The sequence below is a fragment of the Prosopis cineraria genome, unplaced genomic scaffold, assembly GCF_029017545.1.
Source record: "Prosopis cineraria cultivar Desert tree isolate PC_DT_omini unplaced genomic scaffold, ASM2901754v1 PC5, whole genome shotgun sequence".
Lineage (NCBI taxonomy): Eukaryota > Viridiplantae > Streptophyta > Magnoliopsida > Fabales > Fabaceae > Prosopis > Prosopis cineraria.
The window spans coordinates 16,616,583-16,629,573 of NW_026555336.1; positions in this window are offsets into that span (position 1 = coordinate 16,616,583).

Sequence of the window (12,991 nt, forward strand, 5' to 3'; positions counted from 1 at the left end):
CTGGTCAAAAGTTTGGGGAAAATTACAAGAAAGGGCCCAACATTTTTTATTATTGCACAAAAGCCCGGGTCAACTTTGGTAATTTTTTCCATAGTTAAAATCAAATAAAACCAAACTTTTGCTTAGTAAAATTCAAACTCTGGGCCTCTATTAAATTATTCTAAATTTTAATTTAATTATAGATATTTTATTTTATTTTTATTTATTTTTTTTAAATAAATTTGAGTCTTAAAATTTTTAGGATGTTACATTTATAATCTTCATATGGGCTTTGGAATCACTTCAATTTGACATCGTACGAAAGGAGGTGCTGTTATGATAGCTATTTAATGCAATCATGATAGCAAAGTAGCTGAATTGCAACATGCATGACTTTCAATTTGTCTGTTGGATCTTTTCATAATTTGGTATGCTAATAGTACTCTTTAAAATTGACATGTAGCCTCTAGAATTTCTCTGATCAGAGGTCAGATGATGAAATTATGCACTCTAGAAGTTGGTTCAGAAGTGCTATCATAACAGCAACTTATCTAATTTTGTAGAGTGTCCAAATTCTCCAACCATTAGATCATTTTGTAATTTAGTACACTACTAGTAATCATTAAAAATGATGTGTGAGCTTTAAAATCACTTCGATCAAAAGTTGAATAGTAGAACGGTGCCTCCTAGAAGTTGGCCTAGGAGGGTTGTGATGGTAGCAATTTCAATTAATGCTATCATGATAGCATCTTTTTATCCCACTTTCATCTAGCTTGCTTCCATACATTATAGGTAGAACCTATAAATTTTTCTAAAGGCTTTAAATGTTTATTTTGTGATGGTATATTTTTTTTTATTGATTTAAATGATTTGTTTCCTAAAATGGTTTTAGGATTCCTTAACCACACTTAGTTTATTTGAATTGTGTGATTTATGGATAACACTTGGGGCAAGGGTTACATAAGTCTTAGGCCCAAGCTTTTCAACAAAAAATGATTGATTCTGATTTGGTTGCTTCATGGTGGTGATTAAGTTAATCTTTTCCTATGTCTAGTGAATATAGGAGAGGGTTACAAATGCCACTAGTAGTGGATACTTGATTGACCTTATTTCCTTGAAAGCTTAGGAGTTTATTAATGAAATGGCTTCAAGTGGTGCTCAATATTTTACAAGAGAGAAGAGGAGTGTCAACTTGGATGGTTCTTCTTTGTTTGATGATTCACTTGTGGACTTGCTTGCCCTAAGATAGAGAGAATGTTAGATCCACCAATATCTCAAGTGAGTAATGAAAGTACTTCTCTAGCACTCGTCCCTTACTCTTATACTTTGTGTGACTCACCCATGCATGTAGAAAGCATTTATCTTATAAAATATGAAGAAGTGAATGCTATCTATAATGGGAAATAAACTTTTGGTAAGAGACAAGGGCAAGGTGCTTATTCAAGCACTTATAATTCTTAATGGGGAGCACCCTAATTTCTCTTACTTAAACCCAAATGTGGCTTTGCAAGACAATCAACTAAGAGGAACATTCTAAAATACTTATAACCATGAATTTTGAGGGAATTCTTCATCCATTACTATCAAAGCACTTAAGGTTGAGATCCTTCATATTATATGTCTTAAAGTAGTTCTTCCCAAAACTATAACCCCAATGGTAATTCTCTTGTACCCTCTTCTTCTTATAGTGATAGGAGACTTGTGCTAATTGAGAGTAGTTCTTCTAACTCCAATTGTTCTAATGATATAAATGTGTTACATAAGTAATTGATTGAGATGAATATGTTGTATAAAAACATGTATGATGCCTTAGGGAACAAGGTAGAGAACATGCATAATAACTGTGAGAACATGAATTCTAAATTAATGCACTTACTTCTCAAATGAACATGCTTACTAACAAAATGAGTGCAGCTAATACTCAAGCTTCTACATTACTATCTAACACTGTTGCTAATCCTAAAGCTAATCTTAATGTTATCACATTAAGGAGTGGCAAGGAGTAAGGAGAAAGAGTAGAAGAAGACCAAAAAGAAAGGAAGGTCAAAAACTACTATTTAAATTCTTCACTTGATATTAATATGTCTAGTTCTTCTTTTGCTCCTAATAATGCATCTTTGTATATGGATTGTAACATCTAAAACTTCAATCTAGGAAACAAATTGCTAATTAGGCATAAATTAGTAATTAGTGGACCGAATATAGTTTTGGATAATGGATTAATGTGTGGTATTGGTTGGTTAGTATGATTATAGGATTGGATAGTAGAACTACAATTCAGGACATAACACATAAGCAGTGAGATTTATCTCATTGTGTCACGTGCCATGACATCTACTGCATGTGACACGATGCATATCATAGACTTTTGATAAGTCAAATCATGATTCAGCTCGTGGCTCAGATGAAAGTAAAGGAAAAATGTGTAAGGGATAGGAGAAGGATGCTAAAGCAAGGATTTTTGGGAGTTTGGGAGTTAGTGATGACTTGTTGGGTAAGTTTTATACTACCCTGTACTACATTTCTACCCTAATTTCTCTAAGTATGGTTATAAAGAAATTGAATTAGGGAGTTTTAAAGGGTTAAAATCTAAGGGAAACGTTTTTAAAGGGCTTTTAGGAACAAAACTACATTTTTATGACTGGTCTAGGGTTCAGTGATTGAACCTTATAGACATAGGCTTACTTTAGTCTAAATGGCTGAGTTTTAATAGACAAAATGATGATTAAGGGAGAAAAAGGAGGTATTTTGGTCATTTAGATGACCTAAGGGATAAATGACTATAGATTATGTGAACTCAAAAGGTGTTAATGGAAATGTTTCATGTGTTAAGGAATTTGGCTTAGCCAAATTAGTAGCTTGTGTTGAATATTGAGAATTGATTAAGGGATGTTCATTGTGCAGATTGAGCATTTAAGGATTTCTTGTGAAAGTTAAATCGATTTGAGAAGTTCAGCGTGAATGGTAACCTTGGTAATAAGGGTAAGAGATAACTGGAGTAACCCTTTTATCTATTAGTTTATAAAATGATTTACAAGTATTTTATATTAACTATGTGCACGTGTTTTATGAATTAATAGAGTATTAGTATTGTGAAAGAACTATGCATGCATGTATGTGAGTAATGCTTACAATGTATATGAAGAGGCATATGTATTTGCATCAGTGAGTGTACCCTATATTAGGGTAGGGGGTTGTGGCCCTACTCTGTGTAAGGTTAGGAAGTCTTAAAAGGTCCTTAATGTTGATGATGATCCGTTAAAGAGGACCTAGGTGTATATGCATCCATGAGTGTACCCTTGACTAGTATAGGGGGTCGTGGCCTTACTCTTTGTAAGGCTATAAAGTCTTGATAGTCCAAGTATTGAGCTTGCTTTGCTAGTGGGGACTCAAGAGACCACCCATATTTGTGATACCTATTCTGAGACAGTAGTTTAGTGGGCCCTATTTTGAGTAAGGCTGGAAGTACTAATTCGATTGTTGAGCTTGCTCCGCTAGTAGGAATGCATAGTGGATGAATGAGCATTGTTATTGTATGTATATCTATTTATATTGCTTTTTATTATAATAGATTCTACTTTATCTCTTGTATTTGATTTTGCTTACTAATTGATAACTAGGGTTTATCCAAGTTACTAGGACATATGTCTTACTCTATTACCTTTGTACATAAGTAAAGAGGGTACAAAAAGGCTGAGAAAGGAAGAAAGAAAAGATTAGCTTCATTTGATAATGGTACAACTACCTTTACATGTAACGAATGTGTATTTGTGCTCATGAAATCTTGGTTGCCAACTATGATGCTAATCTTTCATTACGCCTCCCTATCTAACACTACCCTACCACACTCTAGATGCAATGACAGTAGTAGATGAATTGCTCAGTTTTGTTGTATGGTTGGTTTGTCTTCTTCATATTTCAGTACCATTTCTAAAGGTATATTTGTTAAACTTATAATTGAAAATAAACTTCTTTTGCATTTTTTGTAGTTGATATCTAACTATCTTATATGTTGTAAAAATTAGCTTGTTGATAAGCCGGTGGGAAGGAAAGCACTAGAGGCTATGAAAGCATTCACTACTAAGTGGAAGAGGGGAAATGATAAGAAGAGCTCTGATAAATCTAAGGAGTCTATCGTATTTTCCCAGAAGATACTGGTTCTCCCCCAAGCCCATTTTCCTAAAGCCCCTCAACCTTAACCCTCTAAATGTTAACTCACACCTAATAAAAATTGGCAATTGCTTAAGACCTATACTGAGATGCAAGAAGGAGTGCTGCTTCCTTTCCTTGTGAACATGTATGCTGATCCACAGTCTTTTAACCAAGTCAATAATGAGGTGTTGGATGATTTATTCAACCATACAGAGGCTACAACTACCTTATGTAACTTATATATGAGGTATATTTTTGAAACCTTTCATTAAATGTTTAGCTATACACACACACTTTTTTATCATTTATTGATCTATTTATTTCAACATTTAAGAAATCTCTACACTACCATGCTTATTAGAAGAGATATAGCATGGAGGATTATATTTGTCAATCCTCATATGGTCTTTCCTTATGGCCATGACATAATGAGTCTTAAGCAAGGACTGAAAATATCTCAAAAGCTTTCAAAGTACTTCCAGCAATGTGGTACTAACAAGAACACAATATTCATAGCACCTTATTATGAAGGGTAAGTTACTTGACGATGCTTCACTTTAATTTATTCAAAATTTAATTATTTATGACACTTCCTAATTATAATTTTTGTCATAGGGGAAACTGGATGTTACTTTTAATCAATCTAACTTTAGGTAGGATTTGGTACCTTGATGCTCTTCATAATGTCCATCCCTCTAATAAATCGCATATTGTGGAAATGATTAATTAGTAAGTTGATTAATTTTGTTTTGTATATGTATGTAATTTGTTCTTTTTGTATGAATATTTCTCATGTCAAGTCTTCTATTTCACGTTAGGGCCATTGTCATGTACTGCACTGATGTTGATCAACAATTTCAACAACTAGTAAAGGGTAGCGGTCAGTTTGATACAGCAACATCATGGATAGTTATTAAGGTATATGTATTTATGATTAATTATATTAGCAATGCCACTATATAGGTCATGTCATATTATTAATTACCTATTCAATTTTTTTATCCATTGTATGATGCCCAGAGTAAGCAAACAAAGTCAGGGATTATGGGTACGCTGTCATGAAATTCATGAAGGATATAATCCAACATGCTCTAATCGAAATTCTTCTAAATCAAGTAATATATATTCTCTTCCTATTCATTAATATTATGTTAGTTTTTATCAATAAATATGATTTTAATTTGTTGTTGTTATTGCATATAGTACTATAAGGACGCATACTATGACACGTATACTTATGCTCAAATGGAAGAAGTTCTTGAAGAGTTAGCATACAGTATTTTCAAAGTATGGTTTAGTTTTAACAGCTAGCAGCAGTGATAGTTAGGAAACTTAAGAAAATTTTGGATTTTGGAGCTTTATGTTTTAGCCATGAATTAGTTTAATTTAAGCACTTCCAAGTTGTATATACATTTTTATATTAATTCATTGTACATTTAGATGTATATACATGACTATTATTGGTTGGAATTTGTATATGGATGTTGGAATATCATTTTGTAATTTACAATATAGGTGGGTTGCTAGAAATGCAATCTACCCAATGCAAAAAATTAGGTCATAATATTTAATGGTTATGAAAAAAAAACCATTGAATATGATGACCAATAATTTAATAAAAACTATTCAGCTATTGTGTTATAGAACTGTTAAAAAAGTACATATATTCAATGGTTATAAGTGAATAACCATTGAATAATAACAAAATATTCAGCGATTTCTAATTTAGAATTGTTGAATATTATTTCTCACAATTTTTCATTTCTAAATTGCAAAAATTTATTCAACAGTTTTAGACTAAAAACCATTGAATAAAATTATAATATTCAACAGTTAAAAACTATTGAACAAAGGGTCCTAGAATATTCAGTGCCAGATTACTCAACGGTTCATAATCGTTAAATAGTAAGGAAAATAACCATTTTATATTTCATTTTTGCAGTAATGAATATCTTGCTTAGGAACCTGACAAATCATACAAGAAATAGCGTGTAATAATGCATAGAATACAAATCACGTAAGGGACCAAGGTGTCTTCACACGTGATTTGAACTCCAGAGGCTATTTAATGTGAAACAAGGCTTATGGGTATAATTTCATGCGTGCATGCAAGGTTTTTCACGTGAGATTTGGACACTGATGCTCAATCATGTATGCATCTCAGGTATTCTCATGTATGATTTGGAAGGTTCACTGTACATTACTTCATGATATCCTAACTTACTCAATAAAATTCTAAATTTGACAAATTATAAATTATTAGAAATATCTTGAAGTATAGTTTTCAAGGAAAGAAGTTTCACACTCAAGTTCAATGTACAGTTTTAGATATGATCAAAAGAGTGGATAAAGGGTAAGACTAAAAGCTGTGCAAAATCAATATCTCAACACTCAATTTCTAAACTTCATATATTTCTTAGTAGAACTCCAATTTGAATATTATCATTGAAAATTTGTTGGAGTCTATTTTCAAATTCAATATGTTTCACATTAAAATGATCTATGTAGTGAGGGATATGAAAATAAACATGACCAAAGGTCAAAATTGTTTTTCTTCACAATTGCCATTTTAAAGCTTAGACTTCAAGTGTTAATGACTTTTTCAACTTAACTCCATTTTGAATAAATAGAACAACTTTGAAAACTTTATGGAGTTAATAATCAAAACATTTCAACATTTGTGAGACATATGTGATCAAAGATGAAAACTATGATTGTAGAAAATTATATCTCACTTTTTCTCTTAAAAGCTAAAATGCATGTTTTGATTTAAAATATCTTAAGCCAATATTACATATCTAGATCAATGAGTTAAACATAAAGACTTCTAGCCTAATTATATTATATCTATCAAGTTCAAGGCTTTCAAGGTGTATCTAAGCTTGTTTGAATGTCTTCATTCTTCTTAAGCTCTTCTTGGATCGTCCTTCTCTCTATGTTCTCTCATCTTGAGTGTGGCATGCATGCTAATGATGTCTTTGGTTTCTTCCTCTTCATGCTCACTCTCATCTTCACCTTGGACAACCTTAAATAATATATCATAAATAGAATGGTTAGGCCAAGTGTCAATATGTATATATCTAAGTTGTGAAAGATAATACTATAAACACTCTTAGATATACATAGAATTGATTTGAGATAAGGAAAAATATGATAGTATAAATATTTTTAATGCACAAAAATCATTTTTTTAATCTCATGTAATATAGAACAGCATAAGTAAAAATACTTTAAAATACTTGTTCCATAGTCATAGTTAACTACTATATATAAATGAAAACAATTAGGCATAAGTATAGTTAACTTATCTATATCTGTCATCATGAAAACTTAAGCTAAACATAATGTCACAAGCCATTATGTCCAACACCAACATCTGCACCTTAATAAGTACTAAGGAGTGCTTAAGAAGAACAGTCCTAAATATTTGCCATGCCTGGTGTCCCAAGGTGATAGCAGTACCATATAGATTTTTTTACCACTATTTCACTACTTTTCTCTACTATATCTCCCTTTCATATTATGAATTACCATATATGCATAATAATTCACCACAAAGCCATGCATGCAAATTACCACACATGAGGATATTAATCGCCACCTTCTTTCATGCATTTGTCACACACATATGCACATGTCCTTTATAAATGTCTATTAATATACCGCTATGTTTTATCTCAATTATGTTTATAATGTATATTATGCATATGTAACTACTTATACATGCTTAAACTAGTTAATAAATAGTGTAGACTATTTAGTTACCTCAACTCTTTTAACACTGAAAGGCTTACCTGTGGTCCATGTATGGTTTTATTGCTTCCTTAACCTCAAAGAGGCCTCAACTACCAAAATCTACAATATATGCACTATATATTAGATTTCAAACCCAATATGAGTATTGCTTAGCTAAATTTAATTAAATTTAGTAATAACAATATCTTCAAAACTACTCAGAATATCTTCATTTAGTAATAATAAGTTAATTTGTACTAATACTCAGCTCCCACAACTTCAAAACTCTTAAATGATGGCTAAATTCATTCAACCCTTTCAATACACTACCCAAATCTTCATATTAATACTTATTCAACTCAAAAAAAGCTTAAATCAAACTCTCACAATCATATGCAAGACTTAAGGTTCAAGTATAATCCCCCTCCAACTCAAAACCCAACCAACCTTTCTTCAGAATCTAAGAAAACTAAGGTAGATAGGTAGAAAAGGTTGATGGGAAGTTAACTATATGATTGATGGTCCAAACAAGCCTCTGACCTTGGCCAAACCTAAGCTCTAGTAGAGCCTTCATCATTCTCCTATGTGTTCTAGCTTTTCCCTAAGTTTTCATATATTTTTCTACTGATTATCACAACTTAAATTTGCAAAGCTAAGCATGTGAAAGCTTTCTTAGCTTTTCCCCTTGTAGTTTTATGCTGTTGACTACTATATAAAGCTTTCCTCATTCTATGATAATGGTGACCCTCTTCAGGAAATCTTCTGTGGCCAAGATAGACTATCTTTTTTCCATAATGAAGTTGATGATAACAAGTGCCTACTTCACAAATTGGGCATGCTTTATGCCCCTTAACATTGTAGTTTGACAAGTTTCTATATGTAGGGAAGTTATTTATGGTACAAAAGATCTTCACATATAGCTAGAACACCTCCTTCCAATTTGCATTGAACACATCCACACCTACTGCCTACAACTTTTTCAAGTCTTAGATCAAGGGTCTTAAGTAAACATCAGTGTCATTTCCCAGATGTTTTGGTCCTAAAATAAATATAAATAACATGATATATTTGTATTGCATGAACAACATGGGAGATAAGTTGTAAATCACCAATAGAACAGGCTATGAACTGTGTATGCTACTAAGGCTCCATAAGGATTTATGCCATTCGTACTACATGCAAGCTTGAGGTTACTTAGATCACTGCCAAACTCGGGAAACAAAGTGTCAATTTTCTTCTATTACTTTGAATTAGCTTGATGTCAGAGCTTTCCTTCTGAAATCCTCTCATCTATGTCATCTCAAATTCTTTGCATCCTTTTCATTAGCAAACAACCGTTTACACCTTGGTAATTGAAAGATACCATAGCACCTTTGCAGGAGCTTTATTTTCTTTATACTTTAGTGTCTCACATACTAGACATTTCTTGATAGGGGACACGAAAGCAGAATTGTGCTAGTTTAAGGATAGAACTTTAAAACACAACAAAACACAAGAACAAAAAGAAAGAGATGAAATTTATAACGAAAGTAAAGAAAGATATAAAGTAAACAATAGGATAATGATCAAGGAGAAGATCCTCTAGAGCACCTGCCTCTAGGAACCTCAACCTTCGAAGACACCACAAGAGTTGATCACGCTCTTGATCACGTCTGTTTCTCACACGAGATGCCACCACAAAGCAGTAAGGCTCACAAGAGTTATAAACTCTAAAATGAATAATTTTCATTCAACTTCTATTCTGATCACAAGAGGGAGCATGCCTAATTTATATAGGCTCATAGAAAAGAATATTTCCTAAAATTAAAACCTTAATTTCCTAATACTAAAAGGAGAAATAATATAAAATAATGATAAAATATTCAGCCACATAATTTAGGAGATGTGATCCTAAAATTATGGGATTACAAAAATTTAGAAATTAATACTATAATTAATTCTAACCTTTGACTATACCCAAAATAGGAAATCAAATCAAAGGACCATTAAAATAGGAAATAATTTAGGAGACAATCAAGGGATCATGAAGGATTTAAAATCACGCCACCATTGACTTCTTCACTAGGGTTTCATGCCTCCTTGCTTGCAAGAGGCTTAACTTGTAGTGTTCCTTGCATTGGGCTAAGGTCTATATCTCTTGGGCTTGACTCTTCATGAGTTTGGATCTTAAGTACATTATACACGTATAGATGTTCTCCTTTGGGCTTGAGAGGAGTGCCCCAATGCTCTCTAAGCTCTTGAACTTCTTGCACAAGAATGAACAAGGCTTGCTTCATGGCTTTAGTTTGGGCTCTTATCATTGGACCTCCAATATATTGTAATGGGTCTTTAGGTACGTTAGATTAGAAGTATTGGGCTCCTTCTATGTCACCATGCTTGTGATTACCATCCTCAAGCTTCATTGCCATTAATGCTATGTCATCTGTGCCATGGGGTCTATCACTTCTACTCCTCTTTATACTCTTTCCTATACAGTATGCAATCATTTAAGCATGCATGTATTTTCTTGAATTCTATACTAAATGGGCATAAAATTTTTTTCATCTCCTAGTAACGAACTAGCAACACATTTTCTTTTAGAAGCATTAATTTGAACAACTCAAGCATTTCTATAAAACTCTTATGTTCCACCTGGATCTAGCTTTCAAGTTTACCAATTCTAATATTTCTTTTAAAAGAGTAAATTCCTCGCACCCTAAATATAAAGGTGTCTTTGCATCATTGCATATATTATTGTATGCTTAAGATTTCCCCAAAGCCTTTTTTCCCATATCATGGATCATGTCCTCTAACCAATAAACCATATCATCATTATCATCATCATCATCAATAACAACATCAACATCCCATGATTGAGGTGTACTTGGCATCGGCATATTCAGTCTTTTACCATGCCATATCTATACTCTATAGCTTTTAAGAAATGCCTCACAAATTAAGTATTCATATATCTTATTCGCACTAAGCGATCTCTCATTCAAATAGTCCCTATAATGACAACAAAACCTCCCACTGTCATCTTTAGCATTGCTTTTAGCAAATTCTAGAAATCCCTTAACCCTATTAGTATACTCTAGGCTTCTTCGTTTGGCATCCATCCAACTACGATCCATGTTTAATTTATCTTCCTAAAACACGATAGAGTTCATGGATTATCACTAAATCCATTAGGATAGGGCCAAACAACAAGTTATATATTAAAAAATAAGAAACAAGCATGCTAACACAACAATTTCTAATTTAATTTGGAAATTTTCAATTTTTTTAAGAATATCTTTTAGAGTTGGCTTCCCTCCTATCTAATAAGTAGGAAGGAAGCCAACTTTATATTTTTCCCCTTTCCATAAAGAAGAAGGGGCAAAACAATAATTTTTAAAAAAATTTAGTATAGTCTCCCTTAAAAGTTGGACTTTTCAATAAATTTACAATTGAAAATATAAGGAGAAAATAATATTATTTAAACAAAACAAAGTCACATGCAATGCCTAATGGCCTCAAGCTTCTATCAGCACTCTACTGGCATATAAAAAATAAATTGGTAATGATGTCACAATAATTTAATTCACAAGAATGAACTAGCCTAACAGAATTTATATAGGCACAACCCATTTCCCTTAACTTCAAAATCAAGCAAAAATACCTTGTTCAATTCCAATGTAAATACAAAAATAACAATTTGATACTTGAATTAACAATGAAAATACTCTCCTTGAAAATCCTCTTTTTCAATTCCAACTTCCCTTATGGAGAATAATTATCTTCCATAAGAAGTTAATTGTCACTAATACAATTATCACATTTGTTCTTTCCTCCATATACTAAAATTCTTCCTATCAAGCATTTTATTTGACATCTTGTATGCATCAAATTCAAACTAATACCAAGCTTATCTCTCTTTAATTCCCTCCCTAAAGGTTTTTCCTAAAACAATAATTAATCTAATAAAACTTCCCAACTTCCACTAAAGAGATTAATTATCGTCTAATAACTATTTAGTTAACAACAACATATTCCACACATGTATCTTGCCATTTGTATCAAAACTCACACTTAGACATTTTATCAAACATCTTAGATACATTTAAAAACCAAGTCACAAAAGAAAACACTGATTTATAAATTATCAACCATATACACAATAACTCTCAAAATTCAACTAATCATGCTTACAAACTTCATAATTAAATTTTTTCACAATACTCAGTTTAATTCTCACAAATAAGCAATACCCAAGCCAATCCATGTTTTTAATGAAGTTTTATTCTCACAAATAAGCAATACACAACCACAATAAAACAAGGATCAGATAGGCATTGCATACCTGGGATCAAGGGATAGGCATAATGCTAGAATGGTAAACAGGGGAAGGAAGTATAACAGATTTGTGACTACTTGTTCATTAGAAAGAGCTTTTAGTTCCTTGTTTCATCTATCTACTAAGGTTGTTTATGTGGTTTGAGTCATTGAATCTTAGTTTCAAAATCTAAATGTAAGCCTACAGTTAAAGTCCCCAAGACTAAATTCATTTCAATCTCTATCTGTATGTGACAGTAGAGAAAAGAAGGGAATGATTTTAGAATCTCAATCCACAACACTAACACCTTGCAATGTAAATAAAGGATCGAAGCTCCTTATCTTAAACTACCAACAACACAAAAGTGAAGGGTTTTAAATTAAATCATATCTACATCGGTTAAAAGAAATACTCAATATAGCCATGGGAGTAAGAAATTACCAAAAAAAACATATCTTCACTAATTATGTAGAGTAACCGGTGTAGATATGGTAAATTTTAAAAAACAAATAATACAAATTAAGTATATTTACACTGTTCATATGTGTAATCAGTGTATGTATGTTAATAAAAAACAAAAAACAAAATTATAATATATCTACACCAATTATAATGAGTAACTAGTGTAGATATGATAAAAATATAATTTTTTAAAATATAAGACATATCTACACCAGTTAAGAATAAACTTAGTGTAGGTTTATATATCTACATTAGTTAGGACCAGAACCGGTATGGATATTGTCTCAAAAATTTTATTTACAAAAATGCCACCACCTCTAATTTCTACACCATAGGCACTTTAACCGATATAGATATGGCAGTTTAGAT